This window comes from Lathamus discolor, chromosome Z, assembly GCF_037157495.1.
Source record: "Lathamus discolor isolate bLatDis1 chromosome Z, bLatDis1.hap1, whole genome shotgun sequence".
NCBI classification, from domain to species: domain Eukaryota; kingdom Metazoa; phylum Chordata; class Aves; order Psittaciformes; family Psittacidae; genus Lathamus; species Lathamus discolor.
The window spans coordinates 106,079,668-106,096,730 of NC_088909.1; the positions used below are offsets into that span (position 1 = coordinate 106,079,668).

At 39.5% G+C, this 17,063-nt stretch overlaps 1 long non-coding RNA gene across 1 annotated transcript; it reads left to right on the forward strand.

Annotated features, from left to right (window-relative positions):
• The first annotated feature begins 980 nt into the window (after nucleotides 1-980).
• On the forward strand, nucleotides 981-8,146 carry LOC136005790 (uncharacterized). The gene is made up of 4 exons (XR_010608881.1): nucleotides 981-1,256; nucleotides 1,377-1,501; nucleotides 7,258-7,381; nucleotides 8,083-8,146. It is a non-coding gene; the product is annotated as an uncharacterized LOC136005790 (long non-coding RNA).
• The last annotated feature ends 8,917 nt before the right edge of the window (nucleotides 8,147-17,063 follow it).

Consider the following 17,063-nt stretch of genomic DNA (forward strand, 5'->3'; position numbering starts at 1 on the left):
TAATAAAAGTGACTTCATGTTGTCGGAGATGGAGAACTGCATGGGTTCCTGCAAAGTTCAGTAAAGCTCCAGCCAAGGTGACCCACATCCCATCGGAAGGTCTGCAGTGGGATGGCATTAATTTGTCCACAATTTGTCTGAAATACCACCAAATATGGGTGGTATTGAGAAATAGATTAGATAGATAGATACCGATATAGATAAATGGATAGATAGATAGATAGACCGATAGACAGACAGACAGACAGACAGACAGCAGGAAAAATAAAATCCAGACTTTTCTAATTCTAAAGGTAGATAAGTATGGACAGAGGTGGCCTCGGGAAACAGAGGAACCTTCAGCAATGTGGGGGTTTATAGGGACAGGTTAGATGAGCAGCTGTCAGGAGTGGTTTAGGAATAGTTTGCCTGAGTTTGAGTAGAGGGGTGGACCAGTTAGTCCCCTGAGGTCTCTTGCAGCCCTGTATTCAATGATTGATGGAAACTGTGATACGCTTGCAAGCAACTAGCTTCCAGGTTCAAATGCATGTTTGGTGCCTCCCTCTGTTCTCTGTAGCTAATAGCTGTTTTGCCATTGTCTGCACCAGAAGCAGGGTCAGATCCTTAATTAAAGCTATGATTGGCTGCAAATAGATTTTCCTGGAACTAATGATGGGTCTGACACTTGTTAGTAGCAACTTCCCTGTGGGTATCTTCCCATTAGAAAGAAAAACCCAGTGACTGTAGAAAAGGCATTGATGAGCCATTAAGTTATAGAAATAATTATATCTGCGTATTTACAGTTGTCTGGGTTTGTGCCTGATTTTGGAGGCAGAGGAAGGGGTGTGTGTGAGGAGGGGTCCCTTTTGTCCCTGTGATGTACTGTAATTTATCCCTAGGTCCCATCTGTCAGACCTCACACTCGAGACTTAAGAGGACAGAGCACTCAAGCAAATATTTCAATCCTTTTTTGTCAGCAGAGCAACAGATTGTCAGCGTTAAATGCAGTCTCATGCTTGCACCTTAGAGCTGAGATTAGCTGTGCCGTTGCAGGGCCTGAAGCAGCTGCTATGGAAAACTACAGATGTTTATTTTCCATCTTAAAAAGAGAGTCTCCTGGGATTTGCTCTTAAGCCTGCTGGAGATTAGCTGCACCTTGAAGGTCATCTTCCTAAAACCTTGTTGTTGCAGTGGAAAGCTCCTCTCTGTATCAAAATGCCTTAGCCAAACTCAGTCCTAGCAGAATTTTGTGTTTTGTCCGGGAAGTTACTTCTGAGGTAAATATGGCTAATTTCTGTTCTCTATCACTCAGAGTATTGCATTCATCTCATGTTCTTGGGCTGACCCTTATTGCTGTGGTATCTATGTACTCATGGGCTATATTTTTATTCATGCAGCCTCCTACATAGAGAAAAATTGATCCTGTCTGCAAAGTGGGAGATAACTAGTGCTGCAGCAGAGTTGCACATGGAATGCACCTTGGTCACCCCAGAACAAATCTCAGTGATCTTAATTGCTGTGGGTGAGTGAAACACCCCATCTTGAACTGTAAAGGTTTGTCACTTCTTCAGCCCTGTGTAAGTTACAGAATCGTAGAATCATAGAATATTCAGAGTTCACAGAGGTTTGTTTCTGTTACTGTGGCTAAGTGCCATTTGGACTGGAAATGAGGAGTGTTAATTAGTCTGGAGAGCAAAATGTTGAGTCCCTATGTCTTATGGTATAATGTCTCAGTATGGTGTGCCTGTGGAGATTCTCTGGTAGCTACTGTATGGAAGAACTGTGCTGAAACTTTAACCTTCATGGTGCATGAAGAACCACGAAGAACCCACTTTATGGGCTTCTCTTCTTTTGTCAGATGTCTACCTTCTTGAATATATCTATGTTTTTTGTCTTTTTAGTGAAACTTCAGTGAGTTTGGGCCTATCAATATGAATGAGCTCCCCAAAGAAACACATTCACTTCTTTCTTTAGGAAAGAAGAGTAATAACCAGCGTGGATAGGAAGTATGTGATTTTTAACCTGCAAAAAACGCTGTCAGGGAAGAAGTGATATCCTCTACCCTCTTCCAAGTGACAAATCCTAGAGGTTAAACTTTGCTAGTGCTCAGCCAGAATCCATTCATTTCCTCTGCATAGCTATGTATTTTCCACTGCATTTTCTTTTATGTTATTTTCATACTGTCTGTGTTCTTAAAGTGTCCCATGTAAATGAACAGCAAAAATTAAACAAGATTATACTGATATGGAGAAGGGGAAGGAAAAAAAATCATGTGAATTCAATTTGTGATTTATCTGGAGATACACAAGACTTTGCCAGTACCCTCTTTAATCCAGTTTCAATGACACAAATGTGTCTGTAGTAATTCGTAGGATATAATGTGAGGTTTTATAGAGGTACTTTATACTATAAGCTATATATTACTTGCGAGGGGAAAAATATTTCTGCCTTACAGTTGTTTAGCATAAAAATTGTACTTGGTTTTCCCTGGCCACACTCAATGATCTTTCTCACATTCAATGGTGTTATTAATTTTAATGAGACATACATATATTAGGCTTTGCCCACCCTGTTTATTAGTTGCATTCCCATGAGATTCCTATAACAGTATGTCTGTCTCTTTCTGTGGCTAAGGAATCCAGATCTGTGTAAACACCAGCCAAAACCAAAAAGGGAATGCATAAACCCTGTAAGTGTTCAAGTCTAGGTTGGACGGGGCTTGGAGCAACCTGCTGTCATGGGAGGTGTCCCTGCCTGTGGCAGGGTTGGAAGTGGATGAGCTTTAAGGTCCCTTCCAACCCAAACCAGTCTGGGATTCTGTGATTCTGTGAAATGGTAAAATTGAGGAAAAGATGATTGAGGCTGCAGGACAGGGTGTTGGGTGTCTGCAGGCTCCTTGAAGAAGGCACATTTCCCACCGAGTGTCTTGCCCAGATTTAGGTTGATGCCTGGAGTTGTGTCCTGCTGAGGATGTGAACTTGTCAGTGAGACTTTCCTGACTTAAGAAAACATGCTGGTTGCTTTAAATGCAACCAGGCACTGCAAAACGATTCACAGACCATTAAAGTTTATTACCATATAAAATTTGATTTCCATAGTTCAGCATCCTCCACTAATCAGACCAGGAGTACACTGAGGTGTCTTCTTCCATAGGATGTTCAGGGGTTCAACCCACACAAATTGAAGACCCTTGGGTCATATTGGTGGCTGACCCTTCTGGGTGATGGATGCACTATCTGCTCCATCTCAGCTAGAAAAGCCACCTGGCAGATGGCCTATTGCACTCTCTTACCTCTTCCCTACATTTTTACATCAGGTTTTCAGGTTCTTAGAAAGATGGTAATTAGTTTAATCCTTCTTAATGGCAATAGGTCGCATCATGGACACCTAAAATTGTAAGGTTACCTTAGAAATTTCAAAAGGTGACCTGCAGGATAAAGGGCAAACATGTTGAAAAGCCTTTAGAAATGTCAGTATCCTTAAGTGCATAAAAGTACTTATTTGAAATTCTATCAAATTTGACAATGATACTGTATGCATGAAGATAAGATGATTTGTGAAATACATTTAGGAAACAGGAAAAGCAATCAATGAAATGAGGCCACATGGTCTGATTTTAATAAAATGTGGGGCTTTCTTGGAGGAAAGAATCACCCATGCTCTTTAAGTGAGTAGAAAATAGTAAAGAGAATTTCAGGTGGTCTGTAATAAAAAATAAAAAGTAAGAAGTATAGCATTTTCTTGACCTAGGACTGATAGGAATATTCTACAGGAAAGCAGCATGCAACTGAGCACAGAAGGGGTAGAAATGTAGTTGTGATGCTGAACTGCTAGAGCAAAGAGTGAGGCTGTGAGTTGGGAGATTTATAACAAGGGTTTCTGCCCCAGCCTGGTGACTCAGCTGAAGACAACCAGGGAGAACAAAGGGGAAGATTATTAGGCAGCAGTGTGGAGAGACCATGAAAAATGCCAGTGTGATCTGTTGTTGTAAGTAGAGATAGGCAAATATTAAAGATGTTGTACAAGGCACTGAGACATCTAAATGGGAGTTATGTGTATAGTTTGGCCATCTGTAAGGGAGAAAGATGAAATAAATCTGCAACAATTGAAGGGAGAGAAACACAGAATATACCTGTGCAGTGCAAGCAGATGAATACTAAGAGTTTCTGCTGAGAACACAGGGATATCAGTTGGGAAAAAAAACTCAGTCTTGGCTGTTTTAGACTAGCACAGAGTGATGGTGGGCCACAGATACAATAACATAATCAAAAAGTTGAATGGTATTTCAGGATGTGTGACACAAAGTATTTTATCAGATATGGAAATGTGCAATGTTGTTGCTCAAGGTAAAGGTTAAAACGTGCTTAAAACAGAAATGGGAAAAAACAAACCAATGTCAACACCTAAAAACCCCACTTACCTATTCACATATGATACGATTGCTATTAAGTTCACACAAGGTGACTAAACGTCAAGAAAGGAAAAGAGCTAATCAAACTGAAGGAAATTGTTGGCCCAAAAATAAAAGGATATGAGAGAAGAGTAAATATCTAAGCCTAGCATCTGAGGAAAATCACTGGCTACCAAAGCAGGGATGTTACAGTAAGTTTCTTGGTGGGTGGAAGAAGAAGAGGGAAATCTTGCTTGGTGTAAAATGGAGTTTGGAAAATTTGTGGCTGTAAATTTAAGCTGAAGAAACTTGCAGTGTTACAGAGTTTATGGTGAGAGGTCAGTGGTGTGCTGCAGAGGTATGGACCTTTTCTCTGGGGGAGGGACTCTGCAATCCCAAATAGTTCTTGTGTCACTGATTCACACAGATAGAGGCTATGCAGCCTCTTCCCATATACTGAATGTTTTGGTATGGTTTCCAATTAGTGCATATGTCCTGCTGTGGCCATATTTTCAGTTTGTGCCAAAATGATCTGCTAACAATAATATCGGGATTTGGTTTTGTTACTAGATTCTGAAATTTTATTAAGCTACGGCATCATTTGTGTTAGGTTTTTCTATCTTCTTGTTCTAGAAGGGCACTTGGCAATCATATTGTTAAATTAGTTCAATCCCTTGAAATTTAACTTTGCTTTTCAGGTGGAGCAACAAAAGAAGAAAGAGAGAAAGAATGAATTGTAACTGTCACCCAAACTGTTATATCTCTTTTGTTATGAAATGGTGTTACAAGTCTAAGGAAATAAGTAATTTACCTTATACCATCATGAAGATCATCAGCATATTAACTAATTAGCACTAGTATTTTTGTAAAGGTCTGAAATTGGAATTTTAATATGCAGTAATTGCACAATCATAGACTTTATAGCTTTCTCTCTGAAGCATCACCTTATTGCATTAGCAGGCTAGTTTTAGAAAAATGATTCAAAGTTACGCCTTCTCTGCCTGCATTTAAAAGATCTCATTTCTTACTCTAAAAAAAAAAGAAAACAATGTATATTTAGGAATAACACTCAGTATTATTTGAAAGATAGAAGGTTATTTTAGTGGAGGAAGCAAATAAATGTCCCTAATCTGCTAGTACGTGATTGTAGGGTAAGTAGAAAGCCTTTTGTGATTATTATCATCATCTGGAAAATTCTGGTTTGTGTCCCTACTTTGCTGCAGACTTTCACAGAAAAGCCACTTTATTTCTCAGTACCACGATTTCCCCTATGTTTAAAGGAAATATCATTCCTTGGCTTGCCAGGATGTTAAGAGGAAATATGTTTTAAAGATCGAAAGGCATTCTTTAACTGTGGTGTATGAGCAAACATATAAACAAAAAATAAAATCCAGTCTCACAGACTCAGTTTTGTGGCTATGTAAAATGAAAGAAAGCTCTCATCAGTCAAGAATACATGTGGTCTGGGGGGAAGTGAAGTGAGAGAAGATGATATGATGGTAGAATTAGGTTGATAGATATCTATAACCAGGCATATTATCTCCATCTCTGGTAGAGAAAAAAAGCCTGAAATGTCTTAAACCCAGTCAGCTGGCTATATAATAATGGTATCATTATATAGTCTGCACCCATTGAAAAATGCAAGGCACTGTAGAAGTGTAAAGCTCTTCAAGTAAATAGTAACACAATTTCATCAGATATTAAAAAGTGAACTCTTAGACCTGGCTTCATTTGTATTGTTTCTCTCTCTTTTTTTTTTTTTTTTTTTTTTTAATGAATTGGTTTTTAAGGTCATTATGAAATTCTTCAATTTATCCATGGTATATCCATTGACAATAGGACCCTTGAGTGATGAAAGAGCCCTGGAGTTGGGATTAATATTACATTTCCTATAAAGCAAAAATTCTTCATGTAATATAAGTTGCACCAGGGGAGGTTTAGATAGGATATTAGGAAAAATTTCTTCACCAGGAGGGCTGCTAGGCATTGGAACAGGCTGCCTAGGCAGTGGTGGAGTAACCATCCCTGGACGTATCTAAAAGACATGTAGATGTGGCACTGAGGGACATGGTTTAGTGGTGGATTTGGCAGTCCTGGGGAACGGTTGGACTCAATGATCTTACAGGTCTTTTCCAACATAAAAATTCCTTTGAATATAGCCACCTTCAAAGTGTACTACAGACAGGTTTCTGCTAGTTCCTGAGCCCTGGCCTCTGCTTTAGAGGCTTGTCAATGTTGAAGCACAAATACAGCTTGCAAACAAACAGAAGAGTAACTACTTTTCATTGTATGGTTAGTCTTTAAGAATTTTGTCTATTTATTTCCAGATGAAAAAAACCATTCTCACACCAAAAAAGGAGAGAGATCCTAGGGTTTGCCTCTAAAACAAGAACTGACACTATTCAGGTATCACAGCATTTCCTTAGTTTTGGATAACTTGTGTCTAAGCAGTCCCAGGAAAGGTATTAGAAGGACTGTTTAAGAGTGATTGGTTCACAATGCAGTAGAGACCATGTGCTGTAGCTATCGGATAATTCTTCCCCCTTAGGTCATCTGTGGGTTCTAACAAATAGAAGATGTAGGGCTGGCAGATTATCGAAGCCCTGTGATGGTGGCGTGTTTCTTTTCTCTTCCTCTAGTTTGAAGTGGCTTCTTTAATAAGTTTTTACTTTGGTAACAATCCTGTAGACTGGCAGATCATATCTCAGGAGTGCATTTGTCACTGTCATCTCAAGGAGAAAAAAAGTACTCTGACATTCATTCTGAATTAAAAAGCAATAAATGTTTAAAGAGATGAGAATTAATAAATAATCTTTTATTTCTTTTCATGTAGTAATTATTAACCCTGGGGCTAACCTAAACACTAGCTTCTCTTTTTCCTCTCCCAGGTTTCTAAGCAATGTACGCAAACATAGACCTTGGTGTTGTGCTGATCAGGACAAAGCATTTCATGTTGAATGATGAGCAGAACCTGTAGATCCAGCCTTGCTGACCTTACTGGAACCAAAGAAGGTGGGAAGTGAGTGAGGAGCATAAATGACCACATACACACACATGCAGCCCTTTCCACAGCAGAAATAGCTAAAACTCAGTGTCTGGCTAGGCAGATGCGAGGAAATTACTTGCCAAAAAGTCTTCCAGTATTAAAATAACAGATGCCCCGCACTGATGGCTTTATGCCCAGCTAGTGAAGCTCTTTACAGTCTGATGGCCTGAGTATCACAGCTTGTGCATAAATTTGTCTCAGCTCCATCTCTTCTAGTGACCAGACTTTAATTTTATTTCTGACCTTCCTACCTTCTCCCCCAGAGAAGTTATAATTGGTGGAAAAGGAGGAGAAGACTAAATTATTAACAAAAAAAAAGAAGATCAGGCGAGGCAGCTGAATTGCCAAACACCAAAAAGCTCCAAACGCCATAGTTATGCTGTTATTTTTTATTTATTCTATGTTCCTTTGTTAGGAAATGCCTAGAGAAACTAAGTTTGTTTTGGTTTAATAGAGGAGGTGGTGTCTTAAGGAGCAGGGTGTAACATTAACAATTCCAGGTAATACATGTTTATATATATGCAAGAAGAGAGAATTAATATTAGCCTAGGATGGATGGTCCTATATTGAAATTACACTCACTGTATTTAATAATGCCAACATAGTGTTGTTATTTTCACAGATTACTTTCTCTGAATGTTTAGTTTTGTCTTGTTTTCTTAAGTAGAGGGAATAACTCACCTATTGAAGATCCCCCTTTTTGATCATTGGTACAACAGAAGAGAACCACCCCATCCACCTGCTTTAGTAGCACTGTGAGGCATTTCTTCATCTTCTTGGAGCTGCAAGTGGAGGAAAAGGACCAGCAAAATATGTAGCTGAATCTAATGTAATACTCAGATAAATTGACTCCCCGTATTTAATTTTCTGATCTATTACTTTTCAATGACAACAGAGGGACTATATATGACCCGCTTAAAGCAAATTTCTAATTTTAAAATACCTAAAATAAGACAAGGTCAGTTTAATGAGTGTCCGTTCTCCTGGGGTTTCTCATGTCATATGTGCCTATCTGAAACATAAGCATCAATACTTACTTGTGAAGACAAACAAAAAAGAAAGTCCACCATAGCGTGCAGAGCAGACAGAGAGAAAACAGCCTTAAGCTAGAGATCATTTTCTAGTAGATGCCAACAGCAGAATAACTTGTTGCTATAAGAAAAGCATGTTTCATTCTGCCTGCCTTCAGTTGTCAAAGCTGTTTCAGAGGTATTCTTGGACAAATGGGGATTCGTATGCTTCCTCTCCCAAAAAGATGGGCAGTCTGGTTTTGGGGTGTTTTTTACAGGAAATGCAGAAAAATCGTGTATGATTCTGCCCTGATAAATCTCAGGAGAACTTTAACGGTTTTCAAACCCTTTATTTTCATTTCTCCTTTCCCCTGTTTAGTGGGAAGGGAACATAACTAATAGCTTCTATTTTGTTTCCTACTTTACATAGCTGGTGCCAACAGCTGTGGATTGCTTCTTTTCAAGTGGTCTTCCGTTACGTGGCACATGAACTGCAGCTGTTATAGTAACACTGGTAGTCATACTGCTGGAGGGACATGGTCTTTTTTAGGGGATTCCTTAGCTCCCTGCCAATTGTGCCACTGGGCTGCTTCTGTGCATTACACATAAAAATATAGCTGGAAACATTTGTGAGGGTATTTCCCTGCACATCCAAGTTCTGTGTGAGCAGAAACTCCTTCAGAAAGCAAAAGTTTCTGTGTCTTGTCTCTGCTTTTCTCTTGGTATTCTCTTTATTAGCTTGGCCTTGACCTCTGACACTATGAAGAGTTGGCTTATAATGCAATCCAGATCATTGCATCCTGCAGGAATAAAACATTAGGATCTCTTTAAAGACTTTTAAATCTGTTTTATTTCCATTCCTCCGCAGTCACAGAAAATAGATTAGTATGGTAACACATTGCAGTAAGTGGACATTAATTAATACAAAAATACACCAGAATTAGAATCACATATAACAGTCACACTAAGTAAAAAAAAAACTTGCCATGATTAATGTTTTTGTAAGGAATACCAAAAAAATTAATAATCATTTGTCAGTTACAATTAAGTGTTGCTAATTAATTTAATGCTATTTTCTGTCCTGGCTTTGCCATGAAAATTAGGTGCTGGAAGTTTAAAGCCTGGTATACTACAGAAGTTAAGCTTCCACTCTCTGACCTAGTCAGGTCTTTTCAGTGCAGCTTGGCCTGCTACTACTCTTTGGTATCTCATATGAGAAATAGAGCAACTGTCTCTTGTTCTGGGATGCAGAACTTTGTCAAGAGTTATTTTAATTCATGCGCCATAATTCACTCGTCAGTATTGGAAATTCAGATTCTCAGACTACTCATTAACTTGACAGACACCATAATGTGTGCAGAAAATGGCAGCACATAAATCCATTCTGTTGACAAAGAACATAATGAGAATGGGAAGTGACGCAAACTAAATAGTGATCACTTTACACTCTGGAGACTGTATATACTCGCTTCTGATGTCACAGTGGCTCTTCCCCCTTGCTATATATATATGGTGGGAAATCTCCCAGGAAACCTGTGCTTTTGAAAATGACCTATATACAAATGACCCAAGGGTCAAGTTTCTGTTGTCTCATGCAGATCAGAGAACCAAGTTCATATTGTTCATAACACAGCTGGATGATGAGGTCACTGGCATATGCCTTGCTGAATGAATTATTGTACTAAAGGTACTATATTTCATATAAAACAGAATAACAAGACTCAATTGTTTCCAAGAACTAGATTTTGCATTGTTTATTTTTCACTTGCCTGAAGGACTTTTTTAGTAGCTAGAGAAGGAGTTTGTGATATTCTGTTATTCCTTCAAGCACTAGCAATTTGAAAACTTACATTTCACATGTGCATCTCTCAGGTAATATGGTCCTTCATGAAGTGCGCTCTGTCCTGCACTTCCCACCAAGATGCAATATTACAAACATTGGTAATTAGTACTGTTCTTTAATGGCACAACTAAAGTCTTAGTATTTGCAAAGTGCTTGGAGAATTTTACACAAAAATATGAATGCCAGCTATTATCATTAACAAAATCAATTACGTTACTTCTGCCACACGATGTTATCGCAGTACTCAGTAGTGCAACAATTTCATTCAAAACCTAGATTGCTTTTCTTGGCATCAACAGCACAGACCATTTCATATAATAAAAAACTCCTTCTTGCTGATGTAAAATGAAATCTAAGCATTTATTTCAGCCCTTCTTTCTTCTTCATTTTTATTTTTGAGGACAATTCTCACAGGGATAACAGCTTGCTTAACTGCGTGATACTTTATACTGTAGGTTCTTTAATTTTCTGACACCGAAACCTGAAAAAAAAGATGCATAAAAAAGTCTTTTTCTAAGTATTCAATATCTAAAGAAATTATCAAAGCTTAGAGAAGCTGGGAAATAAATGCTGTAAGCACAAGCAAGGAAATACTAAAGATGAATCCCTAATTTTCTACCAGTGCTGTGTAAAACAGCCTTCCATCTCCTCTGTATTCACTCCCAAGTCCTATATGACCTTCGGCACTAAGGATGAGAGTCGTATATTTAACTACAGTATCTTTTATTTACTATACAAGCTGACATGCAAAACACTTAATCTACATCGTAAAAAGGAAAGTGGCTGAGTTTGCAGTGACCTTGACCATGCCTACTCCAAAAGTTGATCATTTTGAACAAGTTCAGCCCTTCAGCTGTGCTAAATTTCACAGCATGTGTTATTTTTCAAAATCTGACTTTTCATTTTTTTGGTGGGGAATCAGAGAATACAAATCTAGAAGATGTTTTGCATGTATTTATTTATGAGTGCATAGATTTTCTCTTGTTAAATGCCATTGAGGAGGAAATAGCAGTGGGAGGTTTCCAGGGGAGTTATCCACACAGTCCCTGCTGACCTTCTGCAGGTATTGGGTACTGAGCTAGCTTTTGTCACTAACAAAGCACAAAAAACTGAAGCAAGAAGCATCAACACCTTCACTAAATCAAACATTTTGGTAAAGTTGTTGAATAAAATCAGTACTAAACTCCTTTTACTCCTTTCTCTCTTGAATTTAGGGTGGAAGCAAGGTATCAGCCACTTCCTTGGGTGAAGCAGTGAATTTCTGCACAGTCTGCTCCTTCTGGTAGAGTCAAGTCATAAATCTATGGCTGTTTTTTGCATTCACAGCATGCTGTCCTTCAGTTGCCTTATATAGCTGTGGGCTTGTTGTTTGCTTGTTTTGGGTTGGATTTTTTTCTTTTTGCATTAGTTTGGTTTGGTTTTAACATTGGCCAAAGAAAAAACTTGTGCTACATTGCTTGAGTTGTTTTTACTAGAACAAGCCCAATCTCTTGGCCAAAGAAGCCAAATGTCAGAATCTTGCATTTTTGGCAAGTGTTGCCTTTCTTGTTCTAATGTCTCTATACCTGCTCACTATCCCTCTTTTCCTTTGTTTCCAGTTTTGGGGTTTTTTGGTGACATTGGCATGCTTTTCAGTATAGTAATGGAAAGTGTCCTAGCACAAGCTGTTGCCTAGTTTGGCAACTAGAAAGCTGTTGCCTTGACCAAAGCAAGGAGAATAACCCACTGTTCTGTTTTTGGCTGGGACAGAGTTAATTTTCTTCATAGTAGTTATGATTAGTTATAGTAGGGCTATGTTCTTAATCTGTGCTGGAAATTGCTGATAACACAGGGACGTTTTCATTATTGGTGAGCAGTGCTCACACAGAGTCAAAGCCTTTTCTGCTCCCACACCACACACCAGTAAGCAGGCTGTGGGCATACAAGGAGCTGGGAGAGGACACAGACAGGACAGCTCACCCCAACTTACCCAAGGGATATTCTATGCCATATGGCATCATTCTCGGCATATAGAGCCGGGAGAAGAAGAAGGAAGGGTTGGGGAACATTTGGAGTGATGGCATTTGTCTTCCCAAGTAACTATTACATATGACAGAGTCCTGCTGTCCTGGAAATGGCTGAAAACCTGCATGAGATGGAAAGTGATGGATGCATTCCTTGTTTTGTTTTACTTACTGAACTGTCTTTATCACAACCCAAGAGTTTTCTCACTTTTACTCTTCTGATTCTCCCCCATCCCACCAGATGTGAGTAAGTAAGTGGATGGGTGGTGCTTAGTGGCTGGCTTGGGTTAAATACATCAGACGAGTAGACCCCAAATGGACATGTATGGTTCATGGCATTGCCAAACTTAGTGATGCTTAACAGCCAGGAAGTGGCAGAGCAGTGTTTACAGGCTACTGATTTACTCTGCTGTGCCATTCAGTCCAGGTTATTTCATCAAAAGATTGTTTAACATTAATATTTAACAATTATCTAGGTGTGAGAGAGCGACAGAAGAGCTTTCCTGTGCTACAAAACTATGGGACAATGAACATGGGAAAGAGGGTCATTGAGATACTTAAGGCAATGATTACAGACTACTCAATCCGATGTGATAAACTGAAATAGATTTGTAAGGTTAATACTAATTCCAGATACTATAGCCCATTTTATAGGATGTGCTATATAACTTTTGCTCCTTCCACCTAATATATGGTGTTTACCAGAGATTTGTTGCAAAACACAGTAGCAATTGGATTCTAAAGGTCAATAAAGGAGGGAAAAAAAAGGGAGGGCAAAAATCAGTGATAGAAAAAGGAGGACCAGAGGAGGGTTTTTCCCTCATTCCGTTTCTGGTACTGTTATTTTGCCAATTAAGCTGCTATAAAGATAATAAAAAGAAAGCATCTGTGGAAAATGAAGGTTTGCCTTCATGAAGAGAGATATTGTGAATTCTAAAAGCCTTTAAAATTATATTTCCTAAGAAATAAAATCATCAACAAGTGTACAAAGCCACATAAAGCCCACTGCACACCTCATTAATCTTTGAGATGTTTTAGAGATTTTTTTAGGTGAAATAAATCCTTGCTGCAGAAACATTTATGTGTGAAATTTGTAGGCTGTGCTGTGGTGATCTGTGCTCTGGTTTGAGCCATAGCCAGTGGATGTGTGATGGCTGCATCAGGACTTTGGGGGATGGATGGCAGCATGGCAGCTAAGAGCTGTCTGGAACAGTGACCCAGAAGTGTTGCTGGTATGCAAATATGACCATAAGTCAATCATCTTACTCTATAAGTAGTGGGCAGCCTGCAGATCAGGATCTGCCCTTGAGGAAGGACAATTCTCAAGGTTACTCCACGAAGTTGAGAGATTCCTTGCCACAACAGAGCCTCAGAAAGTGGTTAACAGCATGATAAACTTTGAAATCTTAACTAAGTGATATAAAGGATTGATTTTGCACATATGTAATTCTTTAGACATCAACTTTTGACCAAGATGGGACTAAATCTGGATCCAGCTGCACCTGAACTCCTGTCTTAAGAAGGAGTTTAGAAAACAAGGGGGTTCTCTCTGAACTTCAGGACTCAATGGGAAGGTCTCCCTGACAGTTCTGTCTGACCCTGCTCGGTAGGCAGTAAACAGTCAAGTGTACCTTGCCGTTGAATCTTCATAAACCACTGTCACATTTACAATTAAAATTTGTTAGATTGTTGTTTTATATGAATAAACATATTGCTGCTTCTCTCTTACAAGTGAAGAGCATCTCTCCATCCGCGACACATGCTGAGGAAAGAGAATTTGCCTTAAGGCTGGGATTCTGTCTCCTTATGCCGAAATAATTAGAAGCATAGAGAAAAACAACAAAGAAAAGGCATAAAGAAGACTGATTAAGAAAGACACAGTTTGCTTATTTAAAAGGAAGAAGAATAAAAGGAAGCGAGGTGTAAAAATGCAAGCTCGAGAGAACTCCAGAAAGAAGCCATAACTGCCTTTTTTTTTAATGTGTTTATGTAGTCATTTTGTAACATATTGTGGTCAAATGTTTTGCACTCCTGAAGTCAAGAAGTTATCACAGACTATTTTATTTTCACTGATATATCTGGGGGATACAGGAGGTGCATGTCTGAGAGCTTGTTCATTTTTCCATTTAAAACTGTTAGTCTAATAAAACATATTATGTTTATTGAAAAAGCTTATCTTCTATTTAAAAAAAGGAGCCAAGAGCAGTCTGTGCTTTGCATGAGGACAGAAACTGAGAGAACAAGAAGTTAAAGGAAGTTGTAAGATGGATTTCAGTGTGTTGTGGTGTGTGTATGGGTGTGTGTGTGTGTGTGTGTGTGTGTGTGTGTGAAGGAGTCAGAGAGGGAAGGTTTGTTGTTGCCACAGACACAGACCAAGTGGTAATTGGGACCAGATACACTTTGTGAAAAAGCAGTAGTGCAGTGGTAGGAACTGACTTGGTGAACCCCTGTTCTTCACATGCTTATCTTTAGCCATGGAGATGGCAAGCAAGTAAAAGATTACATTCTTAAGATGCATTTTTTAAATGCACTATCTTCTCCACTGGAATGTGATCTTTCAGGAGGGGAAAAAAGGGAGAAACTGAACCTCTGAAGGACCAGTGATACGCACTGCTGAGAGAGTTCCTGCTAGAACCAAGAAGCCCTCCTGAGGCAATCTGGGTTAGGGAGATACAAGAAGCCCTCCTGAGGCAGTCCGGGTTAGGGAGACCTGCCCCCTCCACACATATACCCACACTTCCCCATCCCACACACATACTTACTTCAGTGAATTCACTCTAGTCTGTGTAAAAATCAACAGCAAAAACATTCTGTCCAGTTCTTGTCCACAAGGCCTTTGGGAACAAAATTCAGCACAGCATAGAAGACATTTGTAAGTCTTCTGTGAAATGAAACCCCGCTGCAGACCTCCGTGCACAGGTTAAGTACTCCCTACATTTCTAACGTTATCCACACAGATAATGTGAACTCAGAGAGAACACCCTGAATGTGCACACTATTTGTCTTTCCCAGAAAGAAATTAACAGGCATATAAGCCTCCCCAAATGTGGGATGTAAACATCACTAGAGATCTTAGCTGGAACAAGAAATAGACTATCTTCAATCTCTTAATTGGAATTTAAATTTAATTAAGGTGGAGAGAAAAATACTCATCACCTTTTCAGTGAAATGCAGGAGCCCTTGGTGCAGTTATCTGAAAAGAAAGCAGACTTCCTAAAACTTTAGTTAAGCAAACAAGTCTTGGTGTGAAAAATGGCCCATAATCTTATTAGATGACAAAAGGAAAAATAAAATGTGTCTAGCTAGTCTTCTGGGCTTCTTTTATGCTTCTGATTCCTAAATTATGGTTGAAATTCAGCATCTTAGCACTAAGCCTGTGTCGTGGTTTAAACACAGTCAGCCACGCACTCTCTCTTCCTCCCCCCCCACCCCTGCTTCTTGCCTTCCATCTGCTACCAGAGGGATGGGGAAGAGAATCAAAAAAATTCAACTCCCACGGGTTGAGGTAAGAACAGTTTAGTAACTAAGGTATAACACAAATCATTACTGCTACCACCAATAATAATAATGATAAAGGAAATAACAAGGGAAGAGAATACAACACCTCACCACCCGCCGATTGATAACTTGCCCCACCCCGCCCGTCCGAGCACCGACCCATACCTAGTCCAGCCCTGCAGTGAACTAACCCTTCCGGGTAACTCCGTTACATCCTGGGCATGACGTGCTGTGGTATGGAATACCTCTTTGGCTAGCTTGGGTCAGCTGTCCTGTCTCTGCTTCCTCCCGGCTTCCCCTCTTCCCTGGCAGAACATGAGACTCAGCAAGTCCTTGGTCAGAGTAAACATTACTGAGCAGCAACTAAAAACATCGGTGTTACCAGCACTGTTCCCAGGCCGAAAGTCAAAAACATAGCACTGCACCAGCTACTAAGAAGGAGAAAAAATGACTGCTACTGCTGAACCCAGGACAGCCTGATTTTAGAAAATTAATCTTTAGCACTATGGTGTATATGTGGTGGGACCTGCTCAGACTGGAGACAGGCAAGTAGGTAACCCCTACTGCCTGCTGAGCCCCTGGGTCCCACTTCTGGGTAAACCAGTATAAGGAGGAGGAAGGGCTGCTCTGTCTGCAAAAACTGCTATATTATGCTATCCTACCTTTTTTCTCAGCTGTCCCTTATGAATGGGAAAGGACCAAATTTCAGGGCGGATAAACTTTTTTGACAACTGTCTTCTTACCACAAAGTCTCCCAAGGCATCTGCAATCCTTCCCCATTCGTCTCATGGACTCCATTTGGATATGTGAGCTGTGCTTGGTTATATGATTTCCAAACACCCTTGCTCTGATCTCACATCTGAAACTGCATCTACCATAAAATATAACCAGAGTGTCTGACTGCAGGTTTTGGTTCATACCAAATCGTAATTATGAGACTAATACATAAAACTTATGCAGACCATTGTGAGGACAGTGTATAACTTCCCACATAGCATACACAAAGCAATTTCACCTGGTTATTACTCTGTGAACATCTGGTTAAGCTGTTGGATATCTGTTTATGAAAGTATTTAGTCTTGATTGAAGACTTCAAGCAAAAGTGAACCCACAATGCTCTAAGATAAAATGTCCCAGTGTTTTATAAATTTCAGTGTTAAAAAAATGAAGCAGTTTGTAGTTTGAATTTGTCTTCTACCATGAGCCCTTGAAACTCATTATGTTTTCCCTTTCCTAGATTAAAGAGCTGGCTATCAGTTTTCTTCTCTTTCATAGGTTCTTCCAGATTGATCAA